Consider the following 22,772-nt stretch of genomic DNA (forward strand, 5'->3'; position numbering starts at 1 on the left):
TAGTTCAGCTCAAAAAAAATTCAGATAAATGAGGATTTCTGATTGTTTTGGATATCCTCATTTATTCAAAATGTTTTTAAAAATTGGATAAATGAGGAACTTGAACAATAAGAATTGCACCAATGAAGCAACGAACATACCTGAGTAATCACAAACACCTGCGAAGTTAAATGTCTTAAACTTTATGTTGCCCTGAAATGGGGGAATTATGTATAAAAAGTGCTGTAATTTCTACATGGTCAAACCAAAATGCACATTAAAAAAAACCTTGAATAAAATCTGCAATGTGCATTTTAATCACATGAATTGTTTGATTACAAATTTAAAACTGGAGTATAGGAGCAGTTAAAGGAAAAAAGTATTTCTCCCATTATTATCAAGGGCACTGTAGATCTCTGCTTTATGGGAAAAGTGACCTTTTGAAGGACAATGCAGACAGCAGCTACGACTACTCTAAATATCTCTAAAAGGAAACAGTATGGGGGGGGGGAAGAGAAATACAACCTTTTGCATTTACAACATGCAATTATGCTCAAAATGCAAAGTGCCATACCACTACAGATCAGTAATTAATTTCATGTTTATGTATTACATAAACATTACTCAGACCACCTGAATGATCAGTGACATCATTAAATTTCCTTTGTTTGATTGATGTACAGAAAATAGTTTTAAATCAACGCACGTTTGAAAGTTCTCTGGTTGAAACATGATGGAAAGAATTCAAGCAAACAATCCATAACTCACCTGGTAAGAGTATACTCCCTGAGTCCTGAATGCAAGTTCATAGCAGAAAATGTACCAATGCATCCTCGCAACCGCTTATCACGGCCAATCTTCCATGTCACAAATAATGGGCTGAAAAACAAATAGAGGGCATAAGCTCTTGGATAATAAATGCTGCCTGAACAACTTTTATCTTTTGAAAGTAAAAAAAATCTATTTACCTTAGTTTCCCCACTCAAAACTTTGAAGTGCTAATGGATAATGACTTCTCTTTGATACAATTTAAATGTGCATTGTAAAACCTATCTATATCTATATAAATAACACACACACAAATGCAGTTACATTATCATTTTAAGAAGGAACTAGAATGATCTTACAATATTGTAAAGTATTAATGTTTACAACTTGAAGATAAAAGCACGCCACAAAATTAGTAATAATAATTCATTACATCATCTGCTTACCATCTCAAATCACACTCGAGTAAATTGTGAAACATTGCATGACTAACCACAATACAAATTTGTATTATCATATTAAAGTGAAAGGTATAGACATTTGTGTGCAGTTTAAGGTACTAACAATCACTTTTCTCTTTATTTTCCTGGAGTGCAATGGTTCAATGGTTCTCATCAATTCAATGGTTCTGCATCAGTCATATTTTCCTTTTGACTTGTTCTCTATCTACCTTTAAAAAAATTCCTTGGCTAGGAATGTTTGAAGCAAATAGAGGAACTCAGTAGGTTAAGCAGTATCTATACAGAGGAGGAATTGATATTTTTGGTCAATCTCTCGGATGAGGACTGAGAGTGGAGAGGGAAGATGGAGTGTATAATGAGAGGAGAAGGGCAAGACAGGAGCCACATGCTGCCAGGAGGACTGAGAAGGGATGGGAAGGGAGAAGACAAGGTTGAAATACAGCAGCAGGTGAGAGTGATGGGTGAAAGCAGAAAGTAAAAAGGTGTAAATGGCCTTCTGCCCATTTTCCCTCTTTGGCTGCTTATAGCGATCACTCACCTGTTTAGATCCAAATTCAACCCCCCTCCCCTACCCAATTCCATTTCCCAGTCATCCTTCATCCCTTCTCAGTGAATCATCTACTGGCCACTCTCTTTTATACTGATCTTCCTTTTCCACTCTCAGTCCTAATGCAGGGGCCTACCAAAAGCATTGATAATTCCTTTGCTTATTTCGACACCCCCACCCCCCACCCCACCTCTTACCTACAGGTGCCACTCAACCTGCATTTAAGAGTCATTTAGGCAGACACTTAAATAGACAAGATATAGAACAATACAATCCTAATATGGGCAAATGGGATTAGCACTAACAGACCCGTTTCTGTGCTGTACAATAAGTCTCAGACTACAAAATAAACATTTGAGTTCCATCAGAGATAAAGATTGTTTATTTTTTAATTATGATGGTATGATGTTGAATAATTTGATGCAAATCTTGCTGCTCCATCACATCTATTTTTTCATTGGAGGTTTTCTGTACTATCTTTTTTCAGATATAAAGACTATCACTGAATCAAAGAGGAAACAAAGCAGACCATTCTGCTCCTTGAGCTTGTTCCACCATTCAACCATATCATAGCTGATACAAAATTCCCATCTTTTGGCCATATTCATGGATTTTGTTTAGGAATCCATCTTTTCTCAGCTTTAAATTAGTCCAAGGATACTGCAGCTCTCTTTATCAAGGACATCCAAATACTCTCAATTCCCAGAAAGCTATTATTTCTCAGCTTGTTCTTAAATAGACAATCATTATTCTGGCCAATAGTATAAGAAGGACCAACCTCTCAGCATTTACCTTGTATAGACCCCCAAAACCCTTCCATTTCTTTGAAATTCTCTCTCATTCTCCTAAATTCCAATCTGCTCAATTTTCTATGCCAACCTAGATTCATCCTAGGTCCTTCCTTTGAAATGTCATCAACATGTTTTCCTCATATAGGGGTTTAAAAATGTTCATAACACTAGATCAGTGGTTTGTCAAACTGCCCCCTAAACTCACATTCCACTTTAAGCAATCCTTATCCCATTAGTGCCCTGGGATTAGCAAGGGGTTGATTAAAGTGGTATGTCAGTGGAAAGAAAAAGTTTGAAAACCACTCTTTTAATTGTCCCTAATTGACTCGTTATGTGCACCGTTTCCTAACTCCAAAGGAAATGGGCCAATGACAATTTTTCTTAAGCAAAATATTTCAATAACAATTAGGTCTAGAGCAGCGATTCTCAACCTTCCCTTCCAACTCACTAAGCAATCCCTTACTAATCACAGAGCACTTACAGCATAGAGATTGCTCAAGGTGGAACGCGAGTTTAGTGGGAGGTAGCAACCTCCTTTGAAGAAGACCGCAGAGCCCACCTCACTGACAAAAGGCAAAGGAGGAAAAAACCCAACACCCAACCCCAACCAACCAATTTTCCCCTGCAACCGCTGCAATCGTGTTTGCCTGTCCCGCATCGGACTTGTCAGCCACAAACGAGCCTGCAGCTGACATGGACTTTTTACCCCCTCCATAAATCTTCGTCCGCGAAGCCAAGCCAAAGAAGACAAAGAAGGGTGTAGTTTGAAAACCATTGCTTTAGATGCTGGCTGCTTCACTAATACATTCAGCATAGGTTAGTTCTTTACTTTATCTTTGTACAAATCTGGCTCATTATGCACAGTAGCTTCATTTATGTTAATACTTTAAAATCAGATATTAATCAAAGAAACAAGTTTCTGACACCATATGGCATATCAAACTGCAATGCAGAACAATTCTGCAGTTTTTGGCTTTAACTTTCCACGATAAGAGAATTGACCCTGATGTCTATGGCATTGTTGTTTAATTATTTAAACACATCATTAACTTTATTTTTACTCAAAGTATGCCAAGTGATTTATCACATTCGAGAGTTCCAGAGTAGTTTATACATTAATGCTTTTTTGATCCATCAAATGCACTTGGGTGATAATTATAATCGTATAACTTTGTTTCCACAGAACAGCATATCCAGGACATTCATTGGTTTCTAATGCAACTTCCACTAACGAGGGGATATTCAAAAAAACATTGACCGTTCAATTTTCTAACCATCACATTTTCCAAGAACAGACGCCATTGAGTTTATGCCAGTTCCATCCAACCCATTTTTTCCCCACATGCCCACTAACACTCCCTGGATCCTCCCACTGCTCATCTACCTCAAAAAGAAAAACAATTGCAGTCAATTAGCCAAACAATCGACACATCTTTGGAATATGGGAGAAAATAGAACATTCATGGAAAAAAATCCAGGCAACCAAAAAACTATAGTCCCAGGATCTGTGAGACAGCTGCATTACAAGCAGTGTCTCTATGCACTCAGTTAATCTAACACATTGGTTCTTAAATTAATCAGTGTCCATGGAGAAATGCATATGGGTCCTATAATCACACCGTTTAATTCAGTTGTACATTTCACATAAAAATCACTAAAACAAATAATGGCATTGGCACTATATTTTAATCTAGCATACCTTCATACTTTCGAGAAATAGGAAAAAGGCTCACAAGCTGGCCAATCAGCCCTTCGATCCAGGTTCAGCATTCAAGATCATGACTGATCCTGCATTGGCCACAATCCTACTTTCCCGCTCTTACCCATATCTCAACTTCCTTATAGTTCTAATGTCTGTTCAACCTCCATCTGGTTTCAATTTAAATTTTTTTTATAAAGTTGAATATGACAAAAGTTGCTTAAATTGAAAAAAAATTAAAGCTGCAAAATCAAAATGTGTATTAAAAAGCCAGTGATTCAACATCCTGGAAATCATGGAAGCTACCTAATGTGCTCGATAATGCTAGAAATAGTGTGAAAACAAACATGACCCATTAATCAATTTAAAAAGTCTTGAGTTAATCATAAAGTGACCAATCCCTGGAAATTTTATCACGATTCCACAATACATGGCAAAAGACTGCGTAAAATTCTGTTAGGAAATTCTTCACCATGCCTAAATAATGAATGCAGGGATATTTGAAACTCAATCTGACATAGTAATTTTCAGTCAACAAGGAATTTAAGCACCACTCTTGACCACACCTATTCTCCAGCTGCATCTTCTCTTTCTGTAAATCCCAATTATTCACTGTTACATACAAACAAAATTTAAATTTTGAACATTTTTAATTCAATTAGTCAGGTGCTTGAATGGTAATTTTAAAGGTAAATATTTTTATCTCATCACTTTTGTTCCTTTGTGACATTTTATGTCTTAAAACTAGCCCTTATGAAACACCAGAGTATCTCCAATTATCGTATAATGCATTATGGTGTCATTAATAATGTGAAGCGACAAGGTAAAAAAAATACACACAAAAATAAAGTAAGAAGGAAACATTGTACAATTTATATGTTCCAATTAGTAAATGTGACTACCATTCTTACAAAATTATTCTAATTCCCATTTGGCCAATGAATCTGGAGGTGCATCTCCTAAGCAGAATGTAAATACTGTACTATTTATTTGGGTTCTACTTCATTATTTTGTTGTTGCCCTACCTTCCAGAAGATCTGGTTTAATTAATCTCCTCTTTATCTAGTTATTTCTAGACATCTTTACGTCAGAAGCCAGCTTGAATTTATACAGTTAATTCCTACTGTCCCAGAAGCTCGGTTCCAAGAACCAAGACTATGATTAATTAATTCTATCTGCTCGATGCCAAAATTAATGCTTAAGCTTTATTTGGTTAATTCAAGGTTGCCTGCTGTTCACAAACCCTAATTTAATTCACTAAAGTTAAATTTTGCAATTTGTATGTACTTTTCTCTAAAATATTTTACATTAAAAAGGCAGGAGAGTTTGTCAAGCATTTATTCAAATTTATTGTCAAAGTGCCAAGTTAAAAAAAAGCCAATGAAATATATTTAGCACCCAACCAGAAGTTAAAAAAGTGCGACATACAAATAACCACGTGCAAATAAAAACAAATCATTCAGCAAGCAAACAATTATTAAAGTACTGACAGTACAATGTGAGTACAGGTACATTATCCTTTATCCGGACATTTAAAATCTGGAAAGCTTCAAAATCCGGCAAGTGGGGAGAGAGACGGCAGCGCGAGTCAGGGGGGGGGGGGGGGGGGGAAACGCGAGACCAGCAGCGCGAGTCGGGGGGGGCAAAAGACCGGCAGCGCGAGTCGGGGGGGGCAAAAGACCGGCAGCGCGAGTCGGGGGGGGCAAAAGACCGGCAGCGCGAGTCGGGGGGGGGGCAAAAGACCGGCAGCGCGAGTCGGGGGGGCGCAAGACCGGCAGCGCGAGTCGGGGGGGCGCAAGACCGGCAGCGCGAGTCGGGGGGGCGCAAGACCGGCAGCGCGAGTCGGGGGGGGCGCAAGACCGGCAGCGCGAGTCGGGGGGGCGCAAGACCGGCAGCGCGAGTCGGGGGGGCGCAAGACCGGCAGCGCGAGTCGGGGGGGGCGCAAGACCGGCAGCGCGAGTCGGGGGGGCGCAAGACCGGCAGCGCGAGTCGGGGGGGGGGGGGGGCGCAAGACCGGCAGCGCGAGTCGGGGGGGGGGGCGCAAGACCGGCAGCGCGAGTCGGGGGGGGGGCGCAAGACCGGCAGCGCGAGTCGGGGGGGGGGGGGCGCAAGACCGGCAGCGCGAGTCGGGGGGGCGCAAGACCGGCAGCGCGAGTCGGGGGGGGCGCAAGACCGGCAGCGCGAGTCGGGGGGGGCAAAAGACCGGCAGCGCGAGTCGGGGGGGGGCAAAAGACCGGCAGCGCGAGTCGGGGGGGCGCAAGACCGGCAGCGCGAGTCGGGGGGGCGCAAGACCGGCAGCGCGAGTCGGGGGGGCGCAAGACCGGCAGCGCGAGTCGGGGGGGCGCAAGACCGGCAGCGCGAGTCGGGGGGGGGGGGGGCGCAAGACCGGCAGCGCGAGTCGGGGGGGGGGGCGCAAGACCGGCAGCGCGAGTCGGGGGGGGGGGGGCGCAAGACCGGCAGCGCGAGTCGGGGGGGGGGCGCAAGACCGGCAGCGCGAGTCGGGGGGGGGGGGCGCAAGACCGGCAGCGCGAGTCGGGGGGGCGCAAGACCGGCAGCGCGAGTCGGGGGGGCGCAAGACCGGCAGCGCGAGTCGGGGGGGGGGCAAGACCGGCAGCGCGAGTCGGGGGGGCGCAAGACCGGCAGCGCGAGTCGGGGGGGGGGGCGCAAGACCGGCAGCGCGAGTCGGGGGGGGGGGCGCAAGACCGGCAGCGCGAGTCGGGGGGGCGCAAGACCGGCAGCGCGAGTCGGGGGGGCGCAAGACCGGCAGCGCGAGTCGGGGGGGCGCAAGACCGGCAGCGCGAGTCGGGGGGGCGCAAGACCGGCAGCGCGAGTCGGGGGGGCGCAAGACCGGCAGCGCGAGTCGGGGGGGCGCAAGACCGGCAGCGCGAGTCGGGGGGGGCGCAAGACCGGCAGCGCGAGTCGGGGGGGCGCAAGACCGGCAGCGCGAGTCGGGGGGGGGCGCAAGACCGGCAGCGCGAGTCGGGGGGGGGGCGCAAGACCGGCAGCGCGAGTCGGGGGGGGGGGCGCAAGACCGGCAGCGCGTGTTGGGGGGGGGGCGCAAGACCGGCAGCGCGAGTCGGGGGGGCGCAAGACCGGCAGCGCGAGTCGGGGGGGCGCAAGACCGGCAGCGCGAGTCGGGGGGGCGCAAGACCGGCAGCGCGAGTCGGGGGGGCGCAAGACCGGCAGCGCGAGTCGGGGGGGCGCAAGACCGGCAGCGCGAGTCGGGGGGGGGGCGCAAGACCGGCAGCGCGAGTCGGGGGGGGGGGGCGCAAGACCGGCAGCGCGAGTCGGGGGGGGGCGCAAGACCGGCAGCGCGAGTCGGGGGGGGGGGGGCGCAAGACCGGCAGCGCGTGTTGGGGGGGGGGGGGCGCAAGACCGGCAGCGCGAGTCGGGGGGGCGCAAGACCGGCAGCGCGAGTCGGGGGGGCGCAAGACCGGCAGCGCGAGTCGGGGGGGCGCAAGACCGGCAGCGCGAGTCGGGGGGGCGCAAGACCGGCAGCGCGAGTCGGGGGGGCGCAAGACCGGCAGCGCGAGTCGGGGGGGGGGGTTGGGGGGGGAGAGACGGTAGCATGACTGGAAGTGGGTGGGGGTGGATACGGCAGCACAATTCAGGTGGACTTAAATCTGGTTTTCTGAAATCCGGAAAAATACGAAATTCAGAACACTCTCCCCCAAGGGTTCCCAATGAAGGATCGTGTACCTGTACCACTCACTGTGATTTAAGATTCAGTAAGGTCACAGCCCTATTGGAGGAAGTGCTACATGATGCACAGATTACCACTGATGGAAATTCAGAATTTAAAAAAAAAATCACAATTAAAATGGAATTTTCTAAAGTTGATCAGAATTGTCATAAAAAGCCTGCAAAAACATCGACCATGATATTCAGAGTTGAAAATTTATGTAATAAGATTTTATGTAGATTATTATCCACATTTCAGGATTAGAATAAATGTTTATCATTGGAAAATAATAAATGAGGAAAATGTTGCAAATATTGTAAATGTAAAATAAAAATAAATTACAGCAATTAGCATTTAAGTATTAATGTTTCATTGCCCCCATGGGGGGTGGGGGGGGTCAGATTGCATGTTTTAATAACCTGCAGAACCCATGATGATGGGGAGATCTGCTCCTATCAGGTTCAACCATGCTGGTTAGTAACAAGAGGAAGGGCCAAACAAAATAAGCACCTTGGTCCTGTGATTAGCCACAGGGCTAACAAGGCTGACTCATTGATTTAAAAAAAAGCTACAAAAATAGCATTGAAGAGTAGCAGTGATGAAAGTCAAACAAGTGCCGTGGGCACAAAGAGTAAAGAGCTCAACACCAAGGCAAGCAATTTTTGCAACGTATGAGCAATGTGTAGGACAGGAAAGCTACTAAAATGACAAAGATAAGATGCTACAAGTCAACAGAATAACATGACAAAGAGATGTCAAAATTGATTTAAAGATCTGACTGAATTGGGAAACCAAAGTCTTACCAGAACAAAGGAATGGAAGACTTTTGCCTCTGTCCAAAATGCAAGAACTTACTCTTTCACATCAATAATTTTTAAGTTTGTCACAAAATACCTAGTACAGTGAGAAAGGTTCTGCAGCCAAAAGGTCAAACAGGTTATCTTTAACATTACATGCAGCCATGTATAAAACACAATTTGAATTTGATGAAAAAGGAATATCAATAAACACCAAGGGTAGCATGACAGCACTGTATGGGGTTCATTCAGGAGCCTGATGGCTGCATCAAAGAAAGCCAACTTTCACTCTCAACTCTTCTCCCTGGTGGAGAGAAGAGTGCATATCCAGGGTCTTTTTATACATTGGCTGCCTTTCCTGGACAGCAGATAGAGTAAATGGAAGAGAGGGATATCTTCTGTAGTCTTCTAATTTAGAGGAGGGCAGCTCCCATATTGATGCATCCAGCAAGTATGCTTGTGATAAAGATTAAAGTGGGTTCAAAATACCATTGCCTTTGCAGGAAACATTTTTCTTTCTCAATTTCATGTTACAACTAATAAGCATTACATCTTTTGTATGGGGCAGCGACATTGGTGAAATCACAGTTGGATTGCTGTGTGCAGCAATAGTTACCCAACTACATCAAAGATATTACTCAACTGGAAAGTGTGCAGAAAAGATTTAAGGCAAATAGTCACGGCCTCTACCACCACCCCCACCCCAGAATGGAATGGAAATCAAAAATTTATATTTAAGGAGAGAGGGAAATGGACCTTGGGAGTCATTTTTTAATATATTTTTTAATTGCAACACAGACATTGGTGGTAAGAAGTGATAAAGACATTTAAGCAGGAACACAGACAGGAAAGGTTGACAGGAATATGGGTGGAATTCAGGCAAATGGGACTAGCTTGGTTAGAAAATTTGGTTGGCTGGTATGTTGAGATGAAAGGCTAGTTGTTACTGTAAAACAATGATCATTTTCATTAAAATTACATCATGCATCACCAATTTAAATAAAAGAACTTTCAAATTAATATTGCCACTTCTACTTCATCTCGTTCCAAAAATCCTCAGGAGAAAGAACTTTCAAAAGCAATCTGTCAGGCATCATCCACCAACATGATAACAATGTATCAGTGTAGATCATCTTGAATAGTTTAATGCTTTACTGTATGAACATTACTAGCTTCATATTAATTTTTCCCCTGGAGATCCAGCAAATTTATCCAGTATAATAGGAACCTTCATTTCAAACAGGAACATTCTCAACATATTTAAATATTTCTTATTGCACTGATGCAACAAATTATACAAGAATTAGAGCATTGCATTCTTGGAGGGCCCATCAAATCTATGCCAGTTCTTACAAATGGCAATGCATTGTTCAACACCCCAATTCTGCTCCAATCTCGATTTTGTTTTGAAATATTTATCCAATTCCTTCAGATCATGACTGAATCAACATCCCACATCCTCAGGCAGTACACTTTGAATCCTTGGGTTGAGCGCTATACACAAAAGTGCTGAGGAAACTCAGCAAGTCACACAGCATCTATAAGTAGTGAAGGGTAACCAACATTTTGGGCCTGCACCCTTCCTGAAGTATTGGTTATCCTTCATTTCCCTATTCTTCTTTGGCTTGGCTTCGCGGACGAAGATTTATGGAGGGGGTAAAAGTCCACGTCAGCTGCAGGCTCGATTGTGGCTGACAAGTCCGATGCGGGACAGGCAGACACGGGAAGGCGATGGTCCTCCATTCTGGAGATGTGACCCACCCAGCGCAGCTGGATCTTCATCAGCGTGGACTCGATGCTGTCGGCCTCTGCCATCTCGAGTACTTCGATGTTAGGGATGAAGTCGCTCCAATTAATTTTGAGGATGGAGCGGAGACAACGCTAGTGGAAGCGTTCTAGGAGCCGTAGGTGATGCCGGTAGAGGACCCATGATTCGGAGCCGAACAGGAGTGTGGGTATGACAACGGCTCTGTATACGCTAATCTTTGTGAGGTTTTTCAGTTGGTCGTTTTTCCAGACTCTTTTGTGTAGTCTTCCATTTCCCTATAGATGCTATGTATCTTGCTGAGTTTCTCCAGCACTTTTGGATATTACACTCCTTATGAGAATGTCCTTCAGATATCAATCCTTCAATAGCAGGAGGAGCTTCAATTTATAATCCAAACTCACAATTTTAACCGGGTCATTAAAGTCTCATTTTAGTCTTCTCTGCTCTAAGGGGAACAAGTTTAAGCAGAATAAATAATCTAGCAGCAAACCTCATCTCTGGAACCACGTTACTAAATAATTTCAATCCATGCCATGTTCCAAAAACATATGGTATTCAATTCCTAGGACCTTTTGTTTGAAAAATCTGCCCTTCAAGGGAAGCAGACAAATTGTTCTTGGAAAATAACAGTAGTAATGTCATTATGCATCTGTGTGTATTAATTGTTGTTACAAATAATTGGCTGCTCATCATTCCCTCAGAGTACACAGACTGTAACACTTAATAGTATTATTTTCATCTCCATTTTGTCAATGATTATACCTTTTAAGTTTTAATTTTTTTTTAAACCCTATGAGATACAAAATGTCTTAAAACTTCAGACAAAGTATCAGTAAAAAAAATTGAACTTAAAGTTGAATGTCATATTGTTATCCCCAATTAAACTTTTTTTGCTTTGTGATTTAGTAGCAGAGAATTCCATAGTGGTCACGGTCACTTCACTGATGCTATCTCTCGCACACTCATGGTCACTTTCACTACAGTATTGCTGAGTAAAGTCTCGTACAACAGCAACAATTCTACTTTAAAAGAGAAAAGCAACTGTTTTCACAGCATAGTAATAATGTACAATGCAGAAGTCTCAAGGAGAAACTGCATTATTAACACCAGATTTATTACGAAACCTGTTCCTTTAACAGAAGCAGGCCACTAGGCCCATCAGGTCTGTTCCGTGACTATGCACCAAGCTAAACTAAACTCACACTTAGTTCCAATTACCAGCCTTTTCCCCATATCCCCTGATAGCCGTACTAATGAGATACCTATCCATTTCCTCTTTAAATACTCCCAGTGATCTGGCCTCCACTGCTTTGTCCAGCAGTGAGTTCCACCACCCTTCCTCCTCTCTGTTTTGATTGGATAACTTCTAATTTTAAGACTATGACCCCTTGTTCTCAACTTCCCCATCAAGGGAAACATCTTATCCACATTCACTCTGTCGGAACCTTTCAATATTGAAACGCCTCTGAGATCCCCCTCACTCTCCTATACTCCAGCGAGTACAACCCAAGAGCTGCCAAACATTCTGCAAACTCCAGCCCCTGCATTCCAGGAATCTCTCTGGTAAATCTCCTCTGCACCCTTTTCAACATCACATCTTTTCTAAGATAGGAGGCCCAGAACTGTATACAGTACTCCAAATGGGGTCTCACCAATGCCCCATAGAGCCTCATTAACACCTCTCTATTCTTAAACACTATACCTCTCGAAATGAATGCTAGCATAGCACTTGCCTTCTTCACTGCCAATCCTACCTGGGCATTAACTTTTAGATTACTTGGCACAAGGACCCCCAGGTCTCTTTACACCTCTGAGGATTGAATTTTCTCCCCATCCAGATAGTACTTTGCCTGTTTAGTTCTACTGCCAAAATGTAGAACCGAACACTTCTCAACATTGTACTTCATCTGCCATACATTTGCCCAGTCCGTCCATATCCCTCTGCAATTTTATGGTTTCAAGTTTCTGCTCCACCACCTATCTTGGTGCCATTCGCAAATTTTGCCACAAAACTATTTAGTCCACAATCCAAATCGTTAATATAAATTGTAAACAGCAGCGGGCATAAAACTGATTCCTGTGAAACACCACTTGTTACAAACAGCCATTCTGAACAGGATCCTTTAACTTCAACCCTTTGCTTTCTGTCTATCAGCCAAATTTTCTATCCAATCTAATAGCATCTAATGGCCTTCATTTGCAGCACCTTATCTAAAGCCTTTTGAAAATCCAAGAACATTCACACCCTCCCCTTTGTCTATCTTACCTGAGATTTCTTCAAAAACTCTAATAGGTTAGTCAAACATGATCGACCCGTTTAAAAAAAAAACCATGATGACTAGGACCTATCCTGTCACGCATTTCCACGTATTTCATAACTTCATCCTGGAGGATTGACTCCAATATCTTCCCCACCACTGACGTCAGACTTAAAGGTCTATAGTTCCCTTTTTTCTGCTTCCCACCTTTCTTGTACAGCACAACCACATTAGCAACCTTCCAATCCCCCGGAGCGACGCCCGAGATATCCCCAAAGCCACCTCTTTCAAAACCCATGGGTGTACCTCATCCAGTCTGGGAGATTTATTGGTCTTTAACCAATTCAATATACCTAGCACACTTTCTCTAGTAATCTTAACTGTATCCCATTCTACTCCCTGAAGCTTCCGTCTGTCAGGGATATTACTAATGTCTTCTACAGTGAATACACCCATAAAATATTGATTTAATTCTTCTGCCATATCTTAGTAACCCATTATAATTTCCCCAGCATTGTTTTCTATCAGTCCTATGTCAACCCGTGTCTCTCTTTTATTCTTTATATATATATTTTTAAACTCTTAGTATCTTTTTTAATATATTGTTTGCCAATCTCCTTTCATAATTCATCTTTTCTTTCCTTATGACTTTATTTCCTTCTGAAAGTTTTTAAAAAGGAATCCCAGTCCTCTGATTTCCCCACTAGTTTTAGCTACCTTATATGCCCTCCTCTTTGCTTTCATCTTGGCCTTAACTTCTTTTGTTAGCCTCATTGGTACCATCTTTCCTTTGACTACTGTCCTTTTTCTAGGAATATATCTATCCTGCATGCCTTTTATCATTTGCAAAAATATCTTCTAATCCTGCTCTGTTTCTCCTTCTAGTTTGTTTTTCCAGTTGACTTGGGCCATTTCTTTCCTCATACCACTATAATTTCCTTTATTCCACTGAAAAATTGATACATCCGATAACATTTTGTCCTTTCCAAATTTGAAATTGAATTCAATCAAGTTGTGGTCACTGCTTCCTAGAGGTTCTAATAATTTTAACTCCCTAATGACCTCAGGTTCATTGCACATGACCCAATCTAGAACTACAGATCCCCTGGTGGGCTTCTCAATAAGTTGTTCAAGAAATCCATCTTAGGTTTTCTACAAACTTGCACTCCTGTATCCAGTAAATCCCATCCTTCCCAATTCCCTGCCATGTTAAAATCTTCCATTATTAATTTGACATTATCTTGGCGACATGCCCTTTGTATTTCTATCTTCCTGGCTGCTAAAATGTAATCTTTTTACCCTTGGCATTTTTTAATTCAACCCATACTGATTCTGCCGCTTTAGACTCTAATGTCCCTTCTTTCTATTGATTTATTATCAGAGCCAGGGTGAGGCCAAACTTAAATTGGAGCAAAATATAGACTGTGTATCCTCAGATATTGAGCCACGTTTCAGTAATGGCCACAATGTCATGCCTTTTTAGATGAATTTGAACAACCAGGTCATCCACTTTGTTTCTGATGCTACGTGCATTTAAGTGTCCACAAGCCCATTCTTGATGACGTATGAGCTGTATTCCTTTTGAACATCTGTTTCACCTGTCTGCTCACCTTCCTTTCCTTTATGTCGATTTTGACCTCTTCTGTACTATTAATTCTTCGGATGCTTCTCCCGGACACACTGCTATCCTATTTTCTTTGCTCTCATTATGATTTCCCTCTCCCTGCAAAACTAGTTTAAACTCTCCCCAACGGCTCTAGCAAACCTTTCTGTCAGGATATTGGTCCCTTTCCAGTTATGGTGCAGGCCATCCTTTTTATAGAGGTTGGACCTCCCCCAGAAACGATCCCAGTGATCTAGGAATCTAAAGTCCTGCCCCTTACACCAACTCTTTAGCCATGCATTCATAACTTCCTGTTTGTACCCTGTCTTGCGCATGGCTACCACCCTCGAGGTCCTGTCTTTTAACTTTCTACCTAACTCTCTATATTCCCTCGAGGACCTCGTCTCTTCCTCTAACTATGTCATTGGTCCCCAAGTGGACCATGACATCTGGCTACTCGCCTTCCCCTTCCAGAATGCCGCTGAGATGATTTGAGACATCCCTGACCCTGAAACGAATGAGAACTCATTCGGGTTCAATGAATGATCATCGTGGAAACCTCTTATGCAGGCAACAAGACAATTAACATATAGAAACACCTGGAAAATGATCTAAACCAGTTCACAGGAAGATCAGGATGTGGCCATGGAGGGGGTGGGGGCACAGCAGCCGTCGAGGACTGCTATGAGACCACGGACTTCAGCTGTTTCAGGAAGGCAGACATCTACAATGGTCACGTAAACATCGAGAAGTACACAAGCTCAGAGGATGGCTACACCAGCAAGTGCATTGAGGACATGACCGAGATCAAATGCTTCACAAGCAGGGCTAACTAGAAACCATGGTTGGATGCAAAGGTCCAAGGCACTCACTTCTCAGTGCTTGTGATGCTGCCTTCAGGACAAGAGGCAAGATAGCACTAAGAGTAGCCAGGGCTGAACTCTCCCATGCAATCCGAAAGGCAAAGTGTAGAAACACACACATGATTCACATACAGCTGTGCAACACTGGTGAAATGAAACGCAATAAGCAAAGGATCAAAATTACAATTGCAACTCCGACAACGATACCTCCTTTTCGGACAAACTGAAAATCTTCCATGCATGGTTCAACAAGAAGAATAGACTGATGCTGAAGAAAGCACACACCTATTTTACAAACAGCACCCAAAGGAAATTAATGTGCGCACAAAGTTGTTCAAAGTATAGAAAAATCTTAACTAAATACGTTACTTTGTAAAATGCAATCATACTTGAATTGTATTAAAATATACCATTACAGATTTATTAGCCATGAGAGATAGGCTGTACCAAAATGATCTTGAAACAATTTCAAGTTTACATTTGCACAAGCATTCAATGCGCATAGTCTGCTGTCAAAGGAAAAAACAAATTGCACAACATAAGATTTTTGTGCACACCGACTACTCAAAATTAGAGGGAACATTGCCCCTCGCCAAGGCAATGAGACAGGTACTGAAGGACTGCACAAACTGCTGCAGGTCTTTACAGTCATCTTCAACAAGTCACTGCAGCAGTCCATCATCCCTGCATATTTCAAGACAGTCCTCATCATCCTAGTACCAAAGAGGTCGCCCAGTTGCATTGAACACCACCATCACGAAAGGCTTTGAGTGTCTAGTGAGGGAACTAATCAAAGCACATCTACCAAAGACATTGGATCCATTTCAATTCACCTACAAATGGAACCATTCCACTGATGATGCAAAAGCCTTGTCCGTCCATACCACCCTGACCCATCTGGAGAATGACGCCTTATACGCCAAGCTACTGTCATCGATCACCTCAGCACTTAATACAATAATTTCTCCAAGGATTGTGGAGAAGCTGGTCTTTGCTGGGCCTCAAAACCCCTCTCGTAACTGGATGCTGGACTTCCTAACAGAAAGACCATAGACAGTCTGGGTCAGCTGAAGAATGTTGAGCACAGCCAAGTCAAGTTCAAGTTCATTTTTAATCATACAATTATCAAATGCAACTGGACAAAAGTGTTATTTGCTCTTCAGAGATTTAAAAAAACCATACAAACATATATGCAGTCATGCACTGCATAAAGTCCGCTTGAGCAATGTCCACACACGATCGGGATGTAGTGGACATACATGCAACAAGCTACCAGAGTAAATGCCAGAATCCGGGTCAATTGTATGATTCAAAAGGTACTTAGACAGGGACATGGAAAGGGAAGGCTTCAAGGTATATGGGCAAAATGCAGGGCACTAGACCTGGCTGGTCAGTGTGTTCAAGCAGGACTGCTGAACAATATGGTTCTGTGCGGCGATGGTGGGTAAAATGCAATGAGAGCAACAATAATGGGAATTGCCATATTGAAGAAAATCTGCAATTAATTAAAGACAATGTGTAAACCTGAAGCTGAATGTAAACAGAGCTGCTTGCTTTGGCAGTACGTATACTAAAACTGGAACAATACAGAGAAGATTAGCGTGGCCCTGCACAAGGATGACATAAATTTGTGAAGCATTTCATACTTTTTAAGAAAGAAGAGACAGCTTTGTGAGGTGGTAAATAAAGAAAGGAAAATCAACGTCCAATACAGGGAGATACAAGTCCTGGGGGACAAATTATACACAACCTGACTTTGGAAGTTAAGAGCTGAACTTTCTGAGGCCAAGAACAGATACATTAGCTGAAATATAGTATTGCATGTGTACAATATCTTGGCCATCTAGTCAATAAAGTCAATACACTACAGTATCCATATAGTTTTGCTAAGTATATATGGTGTTCACACAACATCCAAATTGAATAACATCCTATTTCACAGAACGTATCGTAGATATTAAGCAACGCATGACTGTATAGACAAGAACACATATTTATAAGTGATTTATAATTTCTGCAGTACATATATAAAAATAATGTTAAATAATAGTAGAGTCCTGGAGGGATTTGTATGAGCAGTTCAGCATTCTCACTGCCCATGGGAAGCAGTTTCTCAGTTTGGTGGTTGTGGCTCTGACCGGCAACCATCTGGTTGACTTTCTACAGCTCTATCAAGAGCGTCCTGGCCTACTGCATCAACGTGGTAAAGTTGCTGTAAAGCATTGGATCAGAGGTCAATCCACAGGACTACAAGAGCGGCAGAGAGGATCACTGAGGTCTCCCTTCACTCCATCAATGTGATCTACCAGGATTTTTGTCTGAAGAGGGCTTGCACAATCATTGAGGACCCCCATCATCCTGCACACTACATCTTTCATCTACTCCCATCAGGAAAGAGATACAAGAGATTCAGAGCCAGAATGACCAGGCTGAGAAACAGCTTCTTCCCACGGGCAGTGTTGAATGATTAATGAACTGGTCATACAAACCCTCAGAGAGATACTATTTATTTAATAATATTTAATTTTATATATGTTTATACATACTCCATAAGTTTAGTTTGTATGTATGTGTTTTGTCTATATAAGTGTTTGCCCTAAGGACTGGAGAACACTTTCTTTGGGTTGTACTTGTTCAATCTGATGAAAATAATTAGATAATGCTACACTGAGAGCTATGGAGAGTGTGCAGGAGGTTTACCAGAACGTGGACTGAAATGGAATACAGATGGTGCGACTTACAAACTTTCAAAGTTACGATGGTTCAAATCCGTACTTTCAATTTCGAGTTCTGAGGTGTCCCCACACTTGCGAGATGCAGCATGCTATTCTTGTGTGATTCTGGGCAACGGCATCATCATGCGAGAGTTGTGCACAGCATACTCTCTTGTGATAATGACTAAACCACGCTCGCAGTCGCTGTATTCAATGTGGTGTATTCAACAATTATAAAAATTGTATTTTTTTGAGTAAAGATTTTAAATTTAAATTTAGACATATGGTACGGTAAGAGGCCATTTCAGCCAACCAGTTTGTGCCGCCCAATTTACACCCCATCAACCTACATCCCTGGCACGTTTTGACTTTTTTTCGACATGATGGGAGTGCTGGAATGCAACCCCATCTTAAGTCGTGGACTATCTGTATACATCTTATGAGGCAAGGTTAGCAGAACTAAGGCTTTTCTGTTTGGAGTGAAGGCAAGAGGTGACTTAACAGAGGTAAACAAAATTGAGAGGCATAGATAAGGTAGACAGACAGCACCTTTTATTTTTTTTTACAAGGTAGGAATAGCAAATACCAGAGGACATGTGTACAAAGTGAAGAGAAGAAAGTTTAGGGAACACAAGTTTTAAAAATTTTTTTACAGAGATTATAGAGTTGAGGGTGCCTGGAATGCATTGCCAGGTTTGCTGGCGGAGGCTTAAAAAAAAAGTGACTATTAAGAGAATCTTGGAAAAACTGAGGGTTATGAGGTTGGGAGGGTTTAGTACATTTTTTTCCATGTGGGTATATAAGGGTCAGTACAACACTGAGGGCCGAAGGGCCTGTATTGTTCCATAATGTTCTATCACAATCAAATACTAGCAATAATAAACAAGCAGTGCCAAGACTGATACTGCAAGAAGTGATACATTATGGCTGAATTTTTTTTGGCCTAATAATTTATGAGTGAAATCGTAAAAAGTTAAAAAACTGAATTCACACCAACTTAACAAGTCACTTAAGTCCTACAACAGAGTAGCATTAATCAGTGTAAATACAAATCCAATCCAAACTAGTTCTCAGTGCTGCCCATATATGGAGGCTGGGGCTATAGTTGTAAATTTGCACAAAATGTCGATAATTATCTGAGTGCAATGAACTTCAGTAGACTTGATTAAAGATTAAAAATAACAAAAACTGCAGTTGCTGGACTCTTAAGCAAACAAGTTATTGAAGGAATTCAATTGAACAGGCAGCAATGGGGAAAAATGTTAATGTGGGAAGAGGAAGCTGTCAATTATAATCGAGGGATAGAAGAAGCTGGGACAGATAGACCACTCAGTGGGGGAGGGGGTGAAGGTGGAAAGACTGTTAGAGAAAAAAATGGTGGTAGTTGAAGAAAGACAAACAGTGGAACAGGAAGGTGGGGGTGAGTGTACCCAAAATTAACAAGTAATTTTTGTTTATCCCAATGCATTTATTGCTTTCCAGGAGGAATATGGCATTTTGCTCAAATTTAAGTTTGGCCTCACCCTGACAATGGATGAGGCCCAGGTTAGATAGATCAGTGTAGAATGGTTAAAAAAAATGGAAATGGTTGACTTAGACCCACAGACAGAACATAGCTATTCAGCAAAGCAGTCACATAATCTCACCAATGTGAAGCACACATATTACAGTATAGAAATGCAGTGTACAAAATCAATTAAGTGGACAGCGATTTTGATAGTCCAATTAGAAATGTCATCAACTTCAAAACAAAAGGAGGATGTGCCACGAAGGTGGTTCAGATCACTAAATGAACAATTAACCATAGAAATAGCCAGTTTGTCTTGCAATATCAATGCAACTACCTCATCCAAATCTGGGCAATGTTAATGAAGTATCATGGGTGAATTGTCCTGCATCCAGTCTACTACTCAAACTTGCTGCACAGCATTCCACTCTAATTCTCTGATGACAAAGAGAAAGCAAAATTTGTGTTTGTTACCAGTGGAGTGGGCAGAGTCTGGAAGCTTAGCCTCAGCTGGCATATCCTGAGGTCCCACCACCTAATAACGCCAATGAATCTTTGATATCACCACTGTTCTAAGTCTATGATCTGTCTTTAAAATATCTCCAATTGCCACGAGATGCAAATTTTACTTTTTAAAAAAAAACAATAGGCATTTAATTTAATTTTTATCTTGGAGAACTTGTCTTTTTACTCAGAGTTGCAGAGAACACAAACAAATACCAAGGATATCCAGATTCTCTTTTCCATGCTCCATCTGTGAACTCAGCAACAAAATCAATGAGAAAACAGGAAGGTGGCATCTGGCCTCCAATTCTTATCCACTTATTTTTGTATTTAAACAGCAAGCACAAATTCATGGACCTGCTGAACACCAATGAGATAATCAGCAAATCTTCACAGAACTGCTAGCTCAAAACAAATACAATTTTAAAAAAATCCCATGAGAAAATATATAAATGCAATCCTTCTTGTTTGTGGCAAAATGACCATTTTACTACATCCACGTCATCCACATGAAATCACAAGATTAGGACCTTGCGACATGTATGGTGAACAGGCACAAATTCTAATTTCCAATTAAATTTTAGTTTCATTTGTTAGAATGCCATCATAGTTGCCTGCACAGGTACTTCTCCAGAAAAAAGTTTCACATACAGCATTGCCCAAGCTTCATTTCAGGTTAATATGTATTGGCAAAAATAAATTATACTTGCTGTTTTGGCAAACAATGTCCTAATGCTGAGAAAGTAGATAATTACCTCAAAACTACAGATGAATGCTTTTAAGACAAAGACAACATTATAAGAATGTCAAATGGTTATTACAAATCAAAAGGCTAAACAATAAGCATATCACGTCCATGAAATGTATATGGAGTTACATACAATAACAGGAATACTATAGGGACAATCAATCACAAAAGGATTACATTTAAATTTTTAAAAATGTAGACATGCAGCAGTAACAGACAGTTTCAGCTAATGAGTCCATGCCGCCCATTACACCCAATTAACCTACCACCACGGTACGTTTTTGAACTGGAACCCCCTGGGGAAAATCCACATGGACACGGGGAAAACGTACAAACTCCTTACAGAGAGCATGGGATTTGAACCCAGTCCCAATTGCTGGCACTGTAACAGCGTTGTGATAACCACTACACTATGAGCACCGTACAAATTAGATGAAGTTGGTCTGTCCACAGTTCATCTGAACTGCTGAAGCTAATTTTCATTAGTGACAATTTCCATTACAAGTCCACAAATTCCCAATTCTATTTGGCCACATCCCTTAACACGAGGATTCCATTCCATCAGTTTCTCTGGCCCAATTATTTCAGTTCTGAAGGGACTTTCCACTGCAGTGCTCAAGACCTTTTACTCCTTGATCATGGCTTTGTTTCCACTAAAATTCTGTGCCGATTATGCCAAGACAACCTCTTTCTATTTGCCCCTCCTTTTTTTGGATTTAGAACCCAAATTTCTTCTACAATTCTGCTGTAGAGGAGCTTGATCAGGACATTTGCTAAGATCAAACTGTCAATTTCTTCAAATCAAACTCTGGTGAGTTTAATCTAGCGGTTTTCAAACATTTTCTTCCAGGGGAACAAATAAGAGGTTCTGTGGAAGAGATTGAGAACCCAGATGGTATGTTGCCTTGCTGGTGCCAGGTTCCGAGGTATCTCCATAGGGAAAGTGAGCAACTAGATGTTGTGGTCCATGTAGGGACCAATGATGTGATGAGATCCAGCAAAGAGAGTTCAGGGAGTTAGGCACTAAGTTAAAGGTCCGGACCTCCATGGTTGTGATCTCAAGATTGTAACCCATGGCATGTACTGGTGAGGTTAGAAATAGGATAATGCAGCTTAACATGTGGCTAAAGACATGGTTCAGGAGGGAGGGCTTCAGATTTCTGGATCATTGGGCTTTCAAAGCTTGCAGAGGGATCTGAACCAGCTGGAATAATGGGCTGAAAAATGGCAGGTCTTGCTTCTTGGAAGGACAAACCAAGTTAATGGTAGGGCACAGAGGAGAGGAAGAACAGAAGGATCTGGGAATAGAGATATATAGTTCCCTGAAAGTGGTGTCACAGGTAGATAGGGTTGTAAAGAGAGCTTTTGGACTTCATAAATCAAAGTATTGAGTATAGGAGTTTGGATGTAATGGTAAAGTTGTACAAGATATTGCTTCGGAGGACGCTCTAGGTCAGGGGTGTCAAACTCAAATTCACGGAGGGCCAAAATTAAAAACTAGGTCTGTCGAGGGCCGAACTAAATATTTATTGAAAATTTTCAACAACATCTGCATGTTTTCTCTTCTTTCAACATATGTAATGTTAAACTTTTTCTTATTAAAATAAATGTTTAATAATAGTTTTGGATAAACTCTTTCATTGTCATTGGCCCATTTCCTTTGGAGATCTGAAACCGTGCACATGACGAGTCAATGAGGGATGATTAAAGCAGTGGTCTTCAAACATTTTCTTTCCACCCACAGACCACCTTAAGCAATCCCTTACTAATCACAGAGCACCAATGGCACAGGGACGCGAGTGGAAAGAAAAAGGTTGAGAACTGTTGTATTGTGGTAACTCCACATCTGATTAGGTTAATTGTTAGGCAAGTGGTCAGAGAAGGACCCCCCCCCACCCCAAGAAAGGCTTAAATCACAGGAACAAAATAAGCTTCCGTCTCACTGCACCCAATCTTACACACAGTCCTGATGTGGAACGTGGGGTCGCAGCTCCATGTTCACCCGAGTTCAGGTGCTATCTGTGTGGAGCTTGTATGCTCTCCCCTTGTCTTGGACCAACAGGTCGGTCGCCTGACGAAGGCA

At 42.5% G+C, this 22,772-nt stretch overlaps 1 pseudogene; it reads left to right on the forward strand.

Moving 5' to 3' along the window:
- The first annotated feature begins 16,766 nt into the window (after window positions 1–16,766).
- LOC138742174 (U6 spliceosomal RNA) lies at window positions 16,767–16,866 on the forward strand (annotated as a pseudogene).
- The last annotated feature ends 5,906 nt before the right edge of the window (window positions 16,867–22,772 follow it).

This window comes from Narcine bancroftii, chromosome 8, assembly GCF_036971445.1.
Source record: "Narcine bancroftii isolate sNarBan1 chromosome 8, sNarBan1.hap1, whole genome shotgun sequence".
Taxonomy (NCBI): domain Eukaryota; kingdom Metazoa; phylum Chordata; class Chondrichthyes; order Torpediniformes; family Narcinidae; genus Narcine; species Narcine bancroftii.